The following is a 17,409-nucleotide window of genomic DNA, read 5'->3' on the forward strand; positions in this document are numbered from 1 at the left end:
GTTGGAGTGGTACACTTTGAGTACGGAGAAGGGGGCCAAAGGCCACGGAGTACAGGCAGTCTCTAGATACTGGCAAAGGCGAGGAAACAAATTCTACCCTGGAGTATTCCAGAAGGAAAGCAGACCTGGTAACACCTTGATTTTAGTCTTGTGAGACCTATTCCAAACTTCCGACCTTTAGAACTATTAGGAAAATAATTTTGTACTGTGTTAAAACACTAAGTTTGTATGAAATAATACACTTTCCTTTCTCTAAACATCTTGAAAATGACTTTCTAAAGTCTAAGGTAAATGTACATAAAAACTGTCTTAAACTATGCTCCTCTTTCTTTCCCTTATCTAAATGTTAATGGTTAAGGGCTATTGGATGAGAGCTTGTTTCTTCTCCCTGTATTCTTGAACTCACAGATTTTACCATTTTTACCTTAAAGGTATGGGTTTGCTTCTTCTTTCTTTACAATAAAAAAATTTCTTTCCTACTCCCATTTCTGAATTATTTATTCTATATTCCCCCAAAAACTGGAACCCAGAGATCAATTCGTCAAGCATTTCACCTTCTATACCTTGCATTTAATATTCCCAGAGCTGGGCATATCCTCCAGCAGGAAGATACACATGCTACAATCTCTGAAGGATTGTTCCCATTCCTTCAGTTTTCATACTTCTGGTCAAAGCTCATAAATGTTATAGCTATTCCTGACACCTGATGAAAGATGTATAATGGCAAAATACCTGTTACATCTGTTTTTTGTTCCACCTGGGAGACTTCTCAGAATTAAACTCTTGCACTGGGTGCGTCCACCCTTCCAGCAGTATGTGATGTTTGCACTTTCCTCAAACATGTGTCATATTAAATTGCACTCTTGTTGGTTTCTGCAAACCTCAGATACACTTAAATGTAAGACAATGACTAGAGAAAACATCTGCTGAAGTCTGTAAGAAACTTCAACAGGGAAGGATCGCTCACGGCTCCCCTGCTACTCGATTCTTTCTGCTGTTTCTAAGTGAAGTGTCCAGAACATTTTGGAGCCAATACCTTAATTTTTGAAATGAGAAAGCAGGCTCCAAAGTGGCTTTCCTAAGGTGAGAGGCAGAATATTGCTAATGATTAAAAACAAGGACTCTGGGGGCGCCTGGGTGGCTCAGTGTATTAAGCCGCTGCCTTCGGCTCGGGTCATGATCTCAGGGTCCTGGGATCGAGTCCCGCATTGGGCTCTCTCCTCAGTGGGGAGCCTGCTTCCCTTCCTCTCTCTCTGCCTGCCTCTCTGCCTACTTGTGATCCCTCTCTGTCAAATAAATAAATAAAATCGTTGGAAAAAAAAAAAACAACCAAGGACTCTGGAATCTAGGTTCGAATCCAAATTCTGTCACTTAACTCCTACCTGTACATTCATGGGCCTCATTTTCCTTATCTGTGAAATTGGGAAAATATAAACCACCTCACCTTAAGGAAGACTTAAAACTGATCCTGGCACATAGTCAGCACTACCTAAATGTTGGAGGTAATTTTGTTATGTAGTAAGTTCATGATAGAGGTTGGGTTAGAAGTGAATCTGGTACTCTTTCCACTACCCTATTCTGGATCCTTAAAGCCAAATATGATATTCTTGACATGGTAGGATGCTTTATGACTAAAAATGCAACCATACAGCAAATAAACAATTTTTAGCATGTTCTTATTGTTTGGGGGGAAATAATACAGGTTTTTGATAAAGAATTCAAGCAATAACAGAAAATCAAAAAGAAAAAGTATCACCCCAAATCCCCTCACTTAGAATATCTCCCTATGTATGTATGCACCCAGAAAACTTTACTATATCATTTGGTAGGTAATTTTATTAATCATACTATAATGATATTTTTAATGAAAACTCAAATGGATATTTGAAGTAACCTTTTTTTTTTTTTAAAAAAACCCTGAAGTTCGGAGTTAACAGTTCACTAGGGAAACAGCACCCACAAAATATAATGGGATTTTATTTGCTTCATTAAGTCTTTAAAAAGGCATCATGCTCAATTCCATTTTGACTGAGTAGTTAACAAATCTTCCTAATTCTTTTTTTTTTTTAATTTATTTATTTGAGAGAGAGACAGTGAGAAAGAACATGAGCGAGGAGAAAGTCAGAGGGAGAAGCAGACTCCCCATGGAGCTGGGCGCCTGATGCGGGACTCGATCCCGGGATTCCGGGATCATGACCGGAGCCGAAGGCAGTCGTCCAACCAACTGAGCCACCCAGACGTCCCCAAATCTTCCTAATTCTAAAGAATATATCATTTGTGTTTGGCTGTATACACATATAAAGCTATGTGACCTTCCTACATTTTTGTTTCTCTTTTTAATGTATACTTTGTTAATCCATTATTAATTTGTTTTTAGAGACAACATAAATGTCTGAAAGTTCAATACTATAAAATAAAATCTGCAAAAATGCACATTCTAGTGGTTTAATTTACAATTCCGTTTCATTAAAATGACAAAAAATAGAGTAGTAAATGAAACTGCATGTTTCTTACTTCTCTCCTTGACACAGCTCTACAAGTCCACTGAAAGGGCTGTACTTTCCTGAACATGATAATTAAACAGAAAACAGAGCCATGGTATAAGGTAGGCATACATATGCTAAATAGTTTTACAGTGAAATTATTCGACAAATGTTTGGAATTCAGGATGTGTCTGAGTTATATTTGTTTTATGTATTTTATACACACAGAAACCAGAGACATATATTGACTTTCTTCTGACAATAAATAACTCAATCCTTTTTCCAGAGAGCTGCATTTATATTAAAACTAACAGTTATATTTATTAATGGCTTATATTCTTCCTTTATAATATATTATATATATATATATATTCAATATATTCAAGGCTTTATGGTACTGGCACCACCTCCAGTCTTACTGGTGACTTTATGAAAATTTGGGTGGGAACTTTGGGTTGATCACAGGCTACATTTATTTCCCATACCCTCCTAGTATAGAGCACAATGTAGCTATAGTGATGACTTTTTCTGGTAGGTTACAACACAGATACGGGACTGAAAAATGTGGACTATGGTAAACAGAAGAAGAAGCCGATGATAAAGCAGATTTATCATATTCTGGCATTGATTCTGATTCTTCATTTTTGGGAGCTAAGGCAGAAAGAAAAATATGGGGATTACACAGCCTCTTTTCCTTATGTGATGTACAAAATCATCTGTACATGCAAGTTTTTTCCTAGAGCTAAACTCATGTGGAAATAGCATTTATCTCCTAAAATAAAAGATCTTTATCTTCCATTATGGTTGCCCAAAAGTTTCAGAAATGTTGTACAAATGGACAATTCTTGAATTGACTCTCCCTAAGAGCAGGAGGCACCAGACTAAAACACAAGTCTTGAAGACGTATTTTTGAGGAGCTAACATTAATGTAGTTATTTGCTTTTGCAAGTTAATTATGGGACAAGGCTTGGAAAATCTTTTCAAATGGCTGTACATATGTCCACAGGACTGTCTAAAACATCAGAAATATGAAACACGTTTTGAGATGATATCAGATTTGCTTTGACCACAGTCATTGTGACTCTCTTATAATTTCTGATACAACAAATGCCCTAATTTATCAACGAAGAAAAACAAATCCCCCTAGGAAAAGCAAAATAGAAATTACATAGCCTAGACATGTTTTCTAACTTGGCAAATTTTACTCATCTTGGATCCTGGGTAAATGTATGTCTGTTGCTCTTGTATTTTGTAAATTCAGTCACCTCTGCATTTTCTCTTCTTGATTACGGTCTTTGGGCTGATAATTCAATATATCACATATACAATAAAAAACCCAAATTTTAATTTGAATTTAGTAGTTTCCCACCAACACGACTTGACTGGATTTAACCTTGTGATTCTAGTTCTTGTGTTTCAAGTGGTTTGTGGAAAAAATATAACCCTTAACCCTCAAAAACAGAGAAGACAAATGTAGAAAAAAAAATTTTAAAACAAAAAAATTTGAAACTTCCACCAGAAAAACTATAGCACAGCAGGAGAGTGTCATGTAGGGAATTATAACAATTTTCTGTGCTGTGGGCCATTTTAGACCATTTTTCTACTTTCAAAGGTAAAAATAACTAGCCAAAGATACAAGCTCTTACAAATATTTGCCTACTGCTATTTCATAGAACCCATCACTTATTTCCGGTATAATAGCTGCTTATAAAATGTCATTTTGATTACCTTAAAATCTTTTAGTTATAATTAAATTGTAATCTATTCTGTTTGGATGATTCAGAGTTAAGGATGAGAAATTTGCAATGGGCTCTACTTCAAGGTCCAACATTTAAAATGTCACAAATAATTTACAGATTGTTTTGATAATAGTACAGAAAACACCTATGAAACTTCATTTTCAATGACCTCTCAATAAATTTATATGCCAGGAGGAGACTAATGACAGGGACTAACCCAACAACAATCACTTCAAAGATATATTGGCTTCTGTGACCTGAAAAGGGTGAACTTCCTGTTCTATGTCCTCTCTCAAGAACCATCTATCAGTTTTCCATGCTATTCTATGGATTTGTTTGCTGACTATTATTTCCTCATTAACTGAACTTAGTATTTTATGTTCCAGAGCAGTGTTTCAGAAGTCTACAGGGTAGACAGATAAAAAGTAAACAATCACAATTCAGTGGAGAAAGTGCTGTGATAGGATAGTAAGAAAGGCAGCTAAACAAGGCTTGATTGCTAAGGGAAATGAGGACTATCTAGCACCTGAAGGAAGTAAAAAGGTGAGATGGATGTAGAAAGCTCCCAGGGAAGTGAAAGTATGTTTAAAGGCCACAGGGCAAGAGAGGTTCCATGGAATAAGTGAGTTCAGAGGAAGTCAGGGGTGAGTGACAGGAAATGAAGGACCAGTTGATCAGGTCTATCAGCTTGAGGGACATTAAACTCTCAGATCCTCAGTCTAAGGGATAACATTGTAGGCATTCAAAGGTTTGAGGTATCTTATGCCCAGGATATTATCTTTTCTTTTTCTCATCCCCATTATAAGTGAACTACTTTAGTCTTCTTTGCTCTTTGGGACAGTAGTGAAGGGAGAAGCAGAAGAGCCATTTGTAGAGCCCTTATATTTAGGAAAGCCTCAAATTTGACTTTTCTCATCATCTCTAAGTGAAGTTACACCTACAGTCACAGAGACATTCTGATTAGATATTAAGAAGCTGTTACAATTTTTATAACCTCGTTTTGCATTTAGTGTTTTTAATATGGAAGAAAAAACTATTTTGACCTAAGACTGATTGAACTTGGTTAGGTGATAATTGGTAGCAATGGGGAAAGCAGATATAGTTTGGTAACTGTTTGCTTTCCTAAATATTATAATTAACTTAGATTAAAATGAATCTAAAAGGATCTTTAAGATCTAGAAGATCCTTATTTTGTCATATTTCTAACCTCCAGCATCTCCAAGATCAACTCTCACACTCACTGACACGCTGGTATTTTATGATCCCAAACATAAAGCATGCTTCAGGTGACTCTTTTGCTCAGTGAGAATATATACACGCAGCAACAAAGAATATATACACACAGCCAGTCATTTTAACTGGCTTGGCCTCGGAAATAGATTGTTTATATCAGAACAACACCCAAGTAACTAAGGGCTAAATTACCCTTTGAGAAAAACATCTAAATGTAATAAAAACTTTTCTAAAATGCAGCACACACTTTTTTATATTCCTAAGCAGACTAAAAATGACCTCTTACTGCCCCCAAGGACTCAGGGTAATCATTATGACTAACAGTGGCTAAACTCTGATGTAAGAGCGTGATTCCTGAGACTTGCAAGCGGGTTTCCTCTCACATGCTCTCTGCTGTTTTAAGAACTTTGCCTCTTGGGGCACCTGGGTGGCTCAGTGGGTTAAGCCGCTGCCTTCGGCTCGGGTCATGATCTCAGGGTCCTGGGATTGAGTCCCGCATCGGGCTCTCTGCTCAGCAGGGAGCCTGCTTCCTCCTCTCTCTCTCTCTGCCTGCCTCTCTGCCTACTTGTGATCTCTCTCTGTAAAATAAATAAATAGAATCTTAAAAAAAAAAAAAAAAGAACTTTGCCTCTTAACTATTAAGGACAAACTGATGGTTATCAGACAGGAGATGAGTGATGGGATGGGCGAAATAGGTGAAGGGCACTTGTTGTGATGAGAACCTGGTGTATGTAAGCGTAGAACCACTAAATTGTAGACATTAAACTAATACTACACTGTATGTTAACTAGCTGTAATTTAAAAAACTAGAAAAAAATTAAAAAAAAAAAACTTTGCCTTTTTCTTATATGTCTTGTGCGTTCTCTAAAGTGTCTTTCTTCTCTCCTTCGTCTCTACCTTTCCCCATGGCCTTCCTAATTTGCTGATTCAAATCTATGAGTACCTGAAAACCAAACCTATGAGACTTATGCTTAAAGTAAAAATAAAGATGCCCCAAAGGAAAACTCCCATATTGGAGTGTCAGGATTATAAGGCAGGTAACTTGGTGGTACTTATTTAGGGTATAGAGAGCTTTCATAGATTATTTCTCATTCTTAACCATTCTCTGGGTAAATGGAATTGTTAAATCATTGCATCCCAGGTAAATGAGCTATTATATATAGATTCCATAATGCCTAAATGTACCTAGCTACAACAGATGTCCTTACTATGGCTAACCATATATACATACGACATAAGGAAAAAATCAAACAAATACATAATTGAAGAAGACTGATATTATATGTAATTGGAGAAATGATTTTTTTTCCTAATTACAAACGTTATTGCTCAGTGGAACAAATATGGCAAATCAGAAGAAAAAATTACTTAAGAATCTAACTAAAGAATCACTCTTAATATTTTGGTCTGTTTTCTTAGTACTTTCTCTTTCTATATATAATTTTTTTCTTTCTATAGAGGATCTGTCTGTGTGTACACACATATTTCAAAGATCAGTATCATGTAGATTCTGAAGTTTTTCCTGCCTTTTATAACTAGAATATACACAGAGAACATTTTCTGCTACAAATATTCTTATAGCACAGGATTTATAATGTCAGCATTTGTGTTCCATCAATGGGCATAATTTAATTGGTATACCTAACACTTGATCATTGGATATTTTAGTTTATTTTTCCAGATTTCCCCTTCTTTTTTGGTTACCATGAATAATGTTGCAATGAACACCTGGTCACACACATGTCTTTGCACATCTGTAGTTAGTTTCACACAATATATTCCTAGAAGTGAAATATCTAGGATAAAGTATACGCAAATGTGCCGAGTTTCAAAGACATTCTCAAGTTACTGCCCAAAGAGGCTTTGCTATTTATACCCCCCACCAGCTGCACATGCATGTCAGCTTTCCCACTTCCTCAACCACACTGATTCATAGCATTCTTTCTAATTCCTAACACTCTGCAGGAGAGAAATGATAGCTTATTTATTCTGAATTTATATTTCTTTATGACCAATGGATTTTAACATTTTTCAAACGTCAAATTTTTGTTATATACATAAATATGTCAAATTCAAATTTTTTCCATTTTTTTAGGGATGGGGTATTTGTATAATCATTTTTTGGTAAATTGCTTCTTCCTCATTTTTCAGTTGCCTTTACTAATTTTTTCCATTGTGTTATTTACTTATTGATTTATAAACAATCTTTATGATTAAAAGCTGTCTTTTATAATATATTTATTTCCCTAACATTTTCATCTCTTAATTTAATTCTTGGTGTGTTTAAAAAACCTATTGTCCTTTAATCTTTGCTTTATCACATTACTGAATCCCTTGATACATTTCCAAGGCTCTCCTTTGCTTTTTTGTTGTTGTTGTTTTTGTTTAACTTCCTTTGGACTTCCTCCCAACCCATCAGTTCTGAGATAATGATGCATACAACATGGTAGGTAAAGTTGTGCCAATGCCATACTTGCCATATGGAGCAACATTTTAAACTCTGTGGTTCATTCTGTTAGTACTTCATCTATGACATGTGGATTGGGAAGGACTCTGTGTCTTCTGTGAAGCCTGCATGATTATATGGTGCATGGAATGTCTTATAAAGCACAGGCACTTCATACATGTTGAATACATGGATAAGTGTTAGAAAATCATAATTGAGGAATTCTGACATACAAGGAAGTGTTACTGCATGCAAAAATTAAAGAACAAGCCAAATAAAACAAATATGATAATGAAAGAGATATCATAGTTGAATAAATATAGCTATAACCATGAAAAGATTAGTAATCAATAATATTACTCACGTCAGTTAACTGTGGAATACACATACTTAATCTCTCTACTGCCAGCTGGATTAGATCAGGAGATCTCTGCTTGTGTTTCTGAAAAGGGAAGGGCTGGCTCTCTGTCTCTACTTCATGGCTAGCAGCTATTTGAAAACCACTAGGGACGTGCTAAAAACTAAAGGTTTTTGTTTTGTTTTGCTTTTTTTAATTTTATTTATTTGAGAGAGAGAGTGTGTGTGAGAGTGGAGAGGTCAGAGGAAGAGCAAACTCCCAGCTGAGCGGGGAGCCTGATGTGGAACTTGATCCTGGCACTCCAGGATCATGACCTGAGGCGAAGGCAGTTGCTTAACCAACTGAGCCACCCAGGCACCCCAGCCACCCAGGCACCCCTAAAGGTATTTTTGCTACAAGTATCTAATACTATCAGACCTCCACATTTGTTGTTTAAAATCAGATAATTAAAATGGGAAATAGGTATTTAAAAATTCTCTTAATTTTGTCAAGGATGTTTATTTCACATATTTCTTTACTGCTGCCTGGTATGCCATTTGTACATATCTTAAAAACTAAATACCAAGATGCAAACCGCCTAAGTTTATTTCTCTGTTATTTATACAAAGTTCTAGGAGATTATTATTTTTTAAACATAATAACAAGGAGTTTATAAATGGTAAGGTCTATTTTCTAGGTAGCCAAATAGTTTCAACATTGGCTTATGTACTTAAGGCCTTAAAAAAAAAATCTAGTGGAAACATATTAGCATATCCTGAGAATTGCAACATCACTGTGACAATAACAAAGCCCCCATAACAACATTCTCTATATACAGCCTCTCTCCCACAAATCTCAACCCTGAATAACCTCAGAGTATTCTACCACACTTGAATAAAAGATCCCCTGAAAAATACTGTTTTGCTTTTGAATGTTTGATGTTGCTAGCAATCAGGCTGCCTCCCAGTCTGCCTCCATGGAAAGATATTAGTTGATGCCAAGTAAATGCAAAACATAGATGAGTGATTTAAGCAGGGGTGGGGAGAATTTTTTACAACTCAGGCAAGGAAACATTTGTAATGCAAACATAAAGCACTGAAGCGCATAATTTGAAAGTAAATTTAGTTTCATAAAATGACATGAAAAAATTTCCTTTAAACATCCTGTTTCCTTCTTCATGTCATTGTAGTAAAACTCTGCAATGGAATTTTTTTTTTTTCTATTTTTAAGCTTGGAGATTTCAAAGAGAGCATTTTCTTCAAGGAGAGAGTTGCTTTGCAACACTGGAACTATTACTAAGTTTACAACTAAGAAAAAGAATTTTGTTAGTTAAAGTTTTCTATAGCTGAGCACCTTACACATTATTAGCACAAACATATACTCTTGTCTTAAAGAAACATAACAACAAAAACTTTGTTATGTTTTCAATCAAGAAAAGGAAACAAAGGACATAATCCCAATCAGATTTCTTGAGCCCCTGAAAGAACAAGAAAGGAGGTTGGAGAGCGAGAGGAAGCAACATTTGTCTCTTTACAAATTGAAAATGACTCAGAGGGGAGAATTAAAGAGAAACTCTTATAAATACTCTATGTCTTCTCATAGTCTCCCATTTTCTGAATTTAGAATTAGAATCAATACAAAAGGCATTCACATTCATTTTCATACTTGTTATACCTCCTTTCCGGCCCTATGGAGGCAGCAAGTTCTTGAAAGGAACACTGTGTGCTTGGTATGTCCAAACCTAGTTCTCTGGCCCTTAGCAACTCCCAAGAATGAAGGGAAATCGCCTAGATCCTTAAAAGACACTCATGTTCTGGTTAGCCCAGCAGCAGGAAAACTAAACCAAACCAGACCAAACCCTACAACAAATAAACATACAAAATCTGTATCTCAGATATTCTCACTTTTAGGATATGAATGAGGGGGAGAAAAGACCAGCCAGATGTACATCATCACAGTTTGCAGGCTTTAGAGTGGAAGGCCCTGACAGATTCACTGAAAGCTCCTCCTGAATGAGGGAACACTGGGATCCTGAGGAAGCCAGGGCCCCATAACTGGTGACAGGTACCAACACAACAGCCATAATGCATGTTTACTATCTTCCAGTGGGTACTTCATAAAGGATCCCCACAGCCTCTGAGACAAAGGACCTACGTTCATATATGCCTCATAAAATGATCAATATGTTCATGCCATTTACTTCTATAAAAACAATGATCATGAAAAAAATGGTAGGATGAAGAATATGAGGAAAAACAAAGGCAGGGAAGAAGGGATTTGGAGTCCAGAGAGTTCTCTACTTTCAGCTATATAAAACATCAGAGAAAATGTGTTGGCTCCAAACATGCTTCTGTGGTGAAGACGGGTTTTGACAATGAACACATACCTGAGATATGGCAATAAGCAGAGTAATTCCTTTCCCCGTGCAGCTTATAAAGTTAGTTGGGTACACAAATAATAAACCAGAAGATAAGTAATGCAAGCATGGATAGTTACATAGGTTATTAGGAAAAACAGAGCAGCTATGGGGATGGAGCGTAAGAGGGGTGAGGTGGGTGGAGACCCTTAGTGGGGTTGACAGCAAAGCCTCTGAGGAGGTGATACTGAGCAGAGGAGACCTTTGAATTTGGAAGTGTGGGCTCAGGTCTGGCTGGCGGAAAGGTCTGAGATGAAATACAGGTCAGGTTAAAAAAACACTTATTCAGGGACGCCTGGGTGGCTCAGTTGGTTGGACGACTGCCTTCGGCTCAGGGCGTGATCCTGGAGTCCCGGGATCGAGTCCCGCATCGGGCTCCCAGCTCCATGGGGGAGTCTGCTTCGCTCTCTGACCTTCTCCTCGCTCGTGCTCTCTCTCACTGTCTCTCTCTCTCTCAAATAAATAAATAAAATCTTTAAAAAACAAAACAAAACAAAACAAAAAAAAACACTTATTCATACTGGACCCTAGTTAGGGCTCTGTTTTCCTCAAATGTTTTTGCTTGTCCTTTAACTCAGTTCTCACAAGACTAATTAGACCATCCATCTTTTAGGCTGGCAAGAGGACTACTCAGTATATGTGTCTATAATCAAGACTTTTATTGCAGACAGCAAGTTCTTTACTTTGTGCCCCACAGTGGATTTGGCTCAAGCAGCACAATGTCTTATTCCCTCATATAACTCTTCCTGATGCTCCCGAGATTGCTGCAGGGGCTGACTGGCACTGTCCAAGTTACTTAATAGCATGACAGAGCTATTAGCATTTTTCATTGACCCCAAACTCCTTTTTAATGAAACAGGAAGAGATCACTCAACATAGATGGGTTCTTGCCTAAATTAGAGTGGCCAGAAGGGATGCAAGGATGTTGCCTTTGTCATACAGTAACCACATCCCTCCTTTAGTGACAGGATAAAAACAAAAACAAGACAGTTTTGTCACTGTCTGGCCATCCATTTCCCTAACACTGAAGAGATGAAATTTCCAGGTTCCTTTAGTATCTGCCACTAGAATACAATCTATAATCCTCTGTATATTTCTCACATTTTTATATAAAATACAGCACTTCCCAGAAGAGGTCGAAATGAAATGTAAAAGGAGCTCAGAGCTAAGGTATATACAATATTGATTAGTCATGGGAGGCCTGCTGCTTCCTTTCTTCCTGTTCTACAGGCCATCCTCTCTTTTGTTTGCTGAATTTGCCTTTGGGTAAGTCCCCCTCCAAGCTTCCCCAAACCATACCACATGCTAGGTGTGCCGTTTGTAATTCTTCCAAGGGAAGATCATGTCTTACTCTTCTTTGGCCCTCTGACACCCTGAACAGAGCCTGTTATACAACAGTTGTTTAAGAAATGTTCCACGGAGGCATGGCATGTCATTCTTATTATTTCCCTCAAGTAACTTTACCATTTTAATTTTTAGAATAAGCTTCATAGTCTGTCAGATTCCACTTTGTCTGTGAAAACTTCCCAGACTGAAGCCTCCTTGTTTCTGTAATTCCCATACCTGTTTAGTGGCTAACCATCAAACAGTATACCCTCCCATCATCTATATAACTTATATAATAAAAACACTGGAGAATGGAGCTGGGGTCAGATTATTAGAATTAAGCAAAGGAAGAAGTGGAATGAGATTTCAAATATTAAATGACAACTTATTTTTAATTTTTTTCTGTAACTCATGTAAAAAGCAATTCCCAATGACAAATCCCATTAAGTACCTAATAGAAGGGAAATAGGCATTTCCAGCAGTTCATCGCGCCCTTCTCTCATCTTCAGTCTCCTAACAGAGATGACTATGAATGCTATTTTCCCCTGAGCCCAAAGCTACTATGAAATATCCATGGTGTTGGGGGGAGGTGGTGATAGTCTGCATGGAAAATTCACTGGTGCTGATAAGCTGGGAAAAGAGGACCTTGGGATCCGTACTCTGGTAGTCGTAATGGAAAGAGTAAGTCCTGAAATCCAAGCCTTCTCCCCATTGATGTACCTAGATATTTTTAAGCTGGTGGTTTTTAAAAACACAGTAAACAAACAAAACTGTTCTGAAAACTACACCCCATTGGCAGAGCAGATAAAATTGCAGGTGTGGTATTCTTATCTGGCACAAGTGCATGGTGCCTCTCTCTGCAGGGAGATCGTCCAATCCTCCCCATGCTGAACTCAGGCATGGCTATGTAACTTGATTTAGTCACTGAAATCAGGGCAGAAGTGTTGTCACTTCTAGGAAGTAGCTTTAAGAGTCAGTGCATGGTTTGGCAAGTTCTCTGTCTCTGGGATTGTAGAAGCAATAGACTTTCCATCTTCCTGCGTCCCTTCCCATATTATGAGCAGATCAATTTTTCTGACCTATGATAGACTGTAGTGAGAAATAAATTTAGGCATTTTAAGTTTCTAAGATCCACATGTTGTTCGTTATTGAAGCATAATCTAGCTTGTCCCAGCTGGTACAAAAGGCAAAAAGCTTCCCTGTCCTCTGTGATGCCTAGAGCATGGGTGATATTTGCAGTTGGCCTACAGTTCCTCCTATGATATCTCAGTTTAGTGAACCTTCAGTCAGTCCAATGCGGGGGGGGGGACCCAAAACTGCTGCCTTTATGTATAAGTTCTTCATCATAACTTGAAACTCTTACAAGAGTTTTCTTTATTCCTAATAAATATTTGAGACACTCCTGATGAAATAGAATATTAACATGGCTTGTGAGAGAATAGAGAAAGGAAGGTGAATTTATATTTTCAACATATGAAATTTTTGTTTACAGTGGAAAAAGATCCTCTCTAGTGCCATGTGGAATTCATTGGTTTAGGAACACAAGACAGACCAAACTTTTTGCCCTCTAGAGATGCTGATATAGTTCGGCTTCCACTCAATCCTACACTTGATAGTAGACCCTAAGAGTTGCTCACATGTAGCTTCTAGTTCCTACAATTTTCCATTCTCTGAACACGAAATGCTCAAGAAATATGGAAGAGGAGGAACTATCACAGAGCATGGATCCAGAGTTCCACTTCAGAAGACTTCTCATTGTCTCAAAAGACTTCTGCTTTTGAGATTTCCTGCTTCTCAATGAATGCTGGCGTCTCAAAAGCACTGCTTCTGAGTTGAAGGATAATAAGTTATGAGGTTCCTGCTCTACTCTCAAATTCTCCACTTACATAAAAGAGGATGTCTAGGTCCACCACACAACAACCTCTTGCCTCCCAATTCTTACAATTTAAAATACACTCGACCCTATTATCCGATGACTCAGACTGAGAAAGGCCCATTCTGTGTATTCCTAATGTCTTCAGTTATAAGATGGAGACTTTAACATTACCCTATCATTAGCAGCAGTGTTAAAGGAAAACACATTTGAAGCCTAAGACTTTCATAAGAAGCAAAATCAAATACCAAAATCAACTCAACAGGCTCTAGTATTTAGTATTTTTTTCTTTTTTGTTCTCTCAAACATCAATAGCTTTGCAATGATGATTTAAAAAAGACCTACTATGGGCACCTGGGTGGCTCAGTCGGTTAAGCGTCTGCCTTTGGCTCAGGTCATGATTCCAGGGTCTGGGTCGAGCCCTGCATCAGGCTCCCTGCTCGGTGGGAAGCCTGCTTCTCCCTCTCCCACTCCCCCTGCTTGTGTTCCTCTCTCACTGTGTCTCTTTCTGTCAAATAAATAAATAAAATCTTAAAAATAAATAAATAAAATAAAAAATACACAGGTCTTTCACAATACTGTTTTTCTGTTTTTTGGGTTCCTAGTAAAAATACCACGGGTCACATAAACTCTTACAAAATGACAGCTAAATTCCTTCCCCTGGGATTTAAATGAAGAGTTTGGTCAATATGAGCAAGAAATGGATGGACCTTATGATTAATGATGTGGTAAGTTGCCCATTTCAAGACAACTTTAATAATGTTTTAGAAAGGATATATTCTGTACTATTTCTTTATTTGTAGTATTGGTATAATTATCCAATATAATGAAAAGGGAAATGAGATTTTATTTTACTAAAGGTGAAATTCTCTTCTACTCTAACCCATTCTTTCCTATTTAAAGCTTTATTTGAATCACTATCAAATGTCACTAAAATAATGCATTGCTTTTTTATGTAATATGAATATGGCTTTTGTGTGCACAGAATAAAAATAGTCTTACCCTGCTGGTAACAAAAAACTAAGAATATTACATATTACATAAGAGAGTACTGTTTTTCTTACCAGGTACTATTGCTATCTGCAATTTAGGCTTTTGGGGGAGTCAGAGAAAAAAGTTTTGGCTTTTATTTCAATGTGACTCAATAACATACTTGCCAGTCAGCTGGTAATTGATAGCAGTGTTCTCTCCTCAATTCAATTTTTTTTTTTATTTCAATCTATCTAGCACTGTGCTGATGCTGTCAGCTAATTGGCTGCCCATCTTCCTAACTGATACCAACTTCAGCCATTGTAAAAATGAGAAATTTTTGATCAATTCTTATTCCCAGGTCAGTTCATCAAAATACTAAGCTTCAGAATATGTCAGCAAAATGTGTGTTCCCATGTCAACATATCATATCCAAGAGAAAACTGGGGGGGTTGCTTTCAGAACAGGGCATATAGTTACTATAATATTTATGCTACTTTAACCAAAACACCTCTAAATCTTAGTGGGGGATAAAATGAAGTAAAAACCACTTCTGACATCTGAAAATGAAGTGACAAACTATATTTCCTTAAAAATGCTCTCTTGGTAATGTTCAATAGGAACCATCCCTCAGCAAGGTCTCTAAGTTATAAAGAATGAGATGTAAAAACGTGGGCCCTGTCCTTTAGAGATGTGGTGCTGTGTGGATGGAGTCTGTGAGCGACAAGGAAGATTTTGATAGACAATATTAAAGACTTGGACCCTCTGTTCCAATGGCTCTTCTTCCCATTCCTTAAATGTTGTTCTTGCCTGCTGCCCCTTCTCCTCCCTCTCCTTAGGCAATCTTATTCTCTCCCACGGCTTTCAAGATCACAGGGGTCAGCAGATCCCAGTTTTATATCTTGTACTCCCATGGAGGACTCCTCTACATTCCTCTTCCACTAGTATGTCAAATTCAGCAAGTCCAAAGCAAATGTCAAATCGTTCCTCCCCACAAAATCTGTCTTGGTCCATGAATTTTCATGGGCCCCTAACTATGACATAATCCAGTCTCAAAATCTTTGATTCTCCTCTCTCCTTTATTCTATCATGTCAACAATTTATAACTATTCTTCCTCTGAAGTTCTTGAGTTAAACCCTTCCTTGGCATTCATGCTGCACATGTCATAGAATAGGTCCTCCCTTCTTTCTGGGACTTCTCTAATGCCTCCTAAGCACAAAGAGAGGGTTAGTGACTTCACAGTCCCCAGCCTATGAAACGTCAGATGGAAACTCAGGGACAGCTGACTGCATAATAAAAGTGAGTAGGAGAACTAGAGAAGTGAAGAATTTCGGAGGCCCTAATAGTGTTTCAAACAAGAAAAACAGAAGTTCTGGAAAAAGTAACAAAGTCTAAGGCTTTTAGCTGACATTGGTCTCACTGAATTTGTCTTCTAATATTACTGTCTTTGATAATGCCCATGACAAGAAATATGTAAGGTAATGAAATATGAATTATAAAACATCCCAAAGACCTCCAAGTATCCCATGAGCGTTTTAAGGAGATAAATTATTTTCCTCTTTTTTAAGCTCAGAGGTAGAATAGCTGTTCCTCTTTTCCCCACTCTGCTTTTCCTGCACATCCTTTGTTGTAGCTCTACATCTGAAATCCTCTCATACACTTCCCATGGCAGAAGTCCCTCCAGGTCCAATGTGACAGAAAGTCTCCTGGCTTGGGCTGGGATGTAGGAAACTGGGAAAACCCAATCAGTGCACTAGTCAGGGGCTAAGACTGGAAGGTAGCCTGTTAATGTATTCAGGGGGAATCAGGAAAGGCTACCCTTCCCAAGTTCAGTGGCTTGAGGCCAAGTCCATTAAGAAAGGAGTAGAATCAAGGCTGGGAGATCAAGCCCCAAAGACTAGAGCAGGGTTGAAAAATAGGTTTTAGGGTCCATAATTGATTCGTTCCTCACAGGTCTGATGCCACTGAGGTACTACAAAAAGTGCTTATCTTTTATGGGTCTTTCACCATACTCTAACCACTGATCTTTCTACCCCTATTTGTAGATCTTTCCATCAGACATTAGTTTTCTTTTTGGCATCTCTGGATAGAAAGTTCATCACATCAGTTTGTGATTAATTAGCTGGATTTCACCTTGAACACCATCTTGGAATCCCCTCACGGCCCTCGTCCCTATAACTGGAAACCAGTCTTGCCCTCCTCTTTGTACTTTCCCAAATTCCTAAAAGCCAGACCAAGACTGGTACCATAGCAGAGGCTCTAGAGACATTTCAAGAGAGAAGGAACTGCCTGGCATGAAAGCTGGCCAGGAACGATCATGGCACAAGTATACAACTTCAGTGAAAGTTAAGGGAGAGTCAATGAGTGCATGGTGTGTGGGCACACTGATTGGTATGGTGTTGAGGAAGACACAAAGCATCCTCTGGCATATCCCCTTTCTTCTTCTGAAAGCCATGAGTAAATCCTGAGGCCCTTTATGACTTGCTCTAGGTTATAGGTTTCCTCCTTCATCCCTCAGAGAGTTTAGTAAGGGCCCAACTGAACAAACCAAGTACACAATTTATAAAAGCCACTGTTAGAATTAAG

At 37.8% G+C, this 17,409-nt stretch overlaps 1 protein-coding gene across 3 annotated transcripts in view; it reads right to left on the reverse strand.

Annotated features, from left to right (window-relative positions):
* Window positions 1-17,409, reverse strand: part of FER (FER tyrosine kinase) — a 536,624-nt gene that overhangs the window by 70,383 nt on the left and 448,832 nt on the right. The gene's annotated exons all lie outside the window — the stretch shown is intronic.

This window comes from Neovison vison, chromosome 1 (assembly GCF_020171115.1).
Source record: "Neovison vison isolate M4711 chromosome 1, ASM_NN_V1, whole genome shotgun sequence".
Classification (NCBI taxonomy): Eukaryota; Metazoa; Chordata; class Mammalia; order Carnivora; family Mustelidae; genus Neogale; species Neogale vison.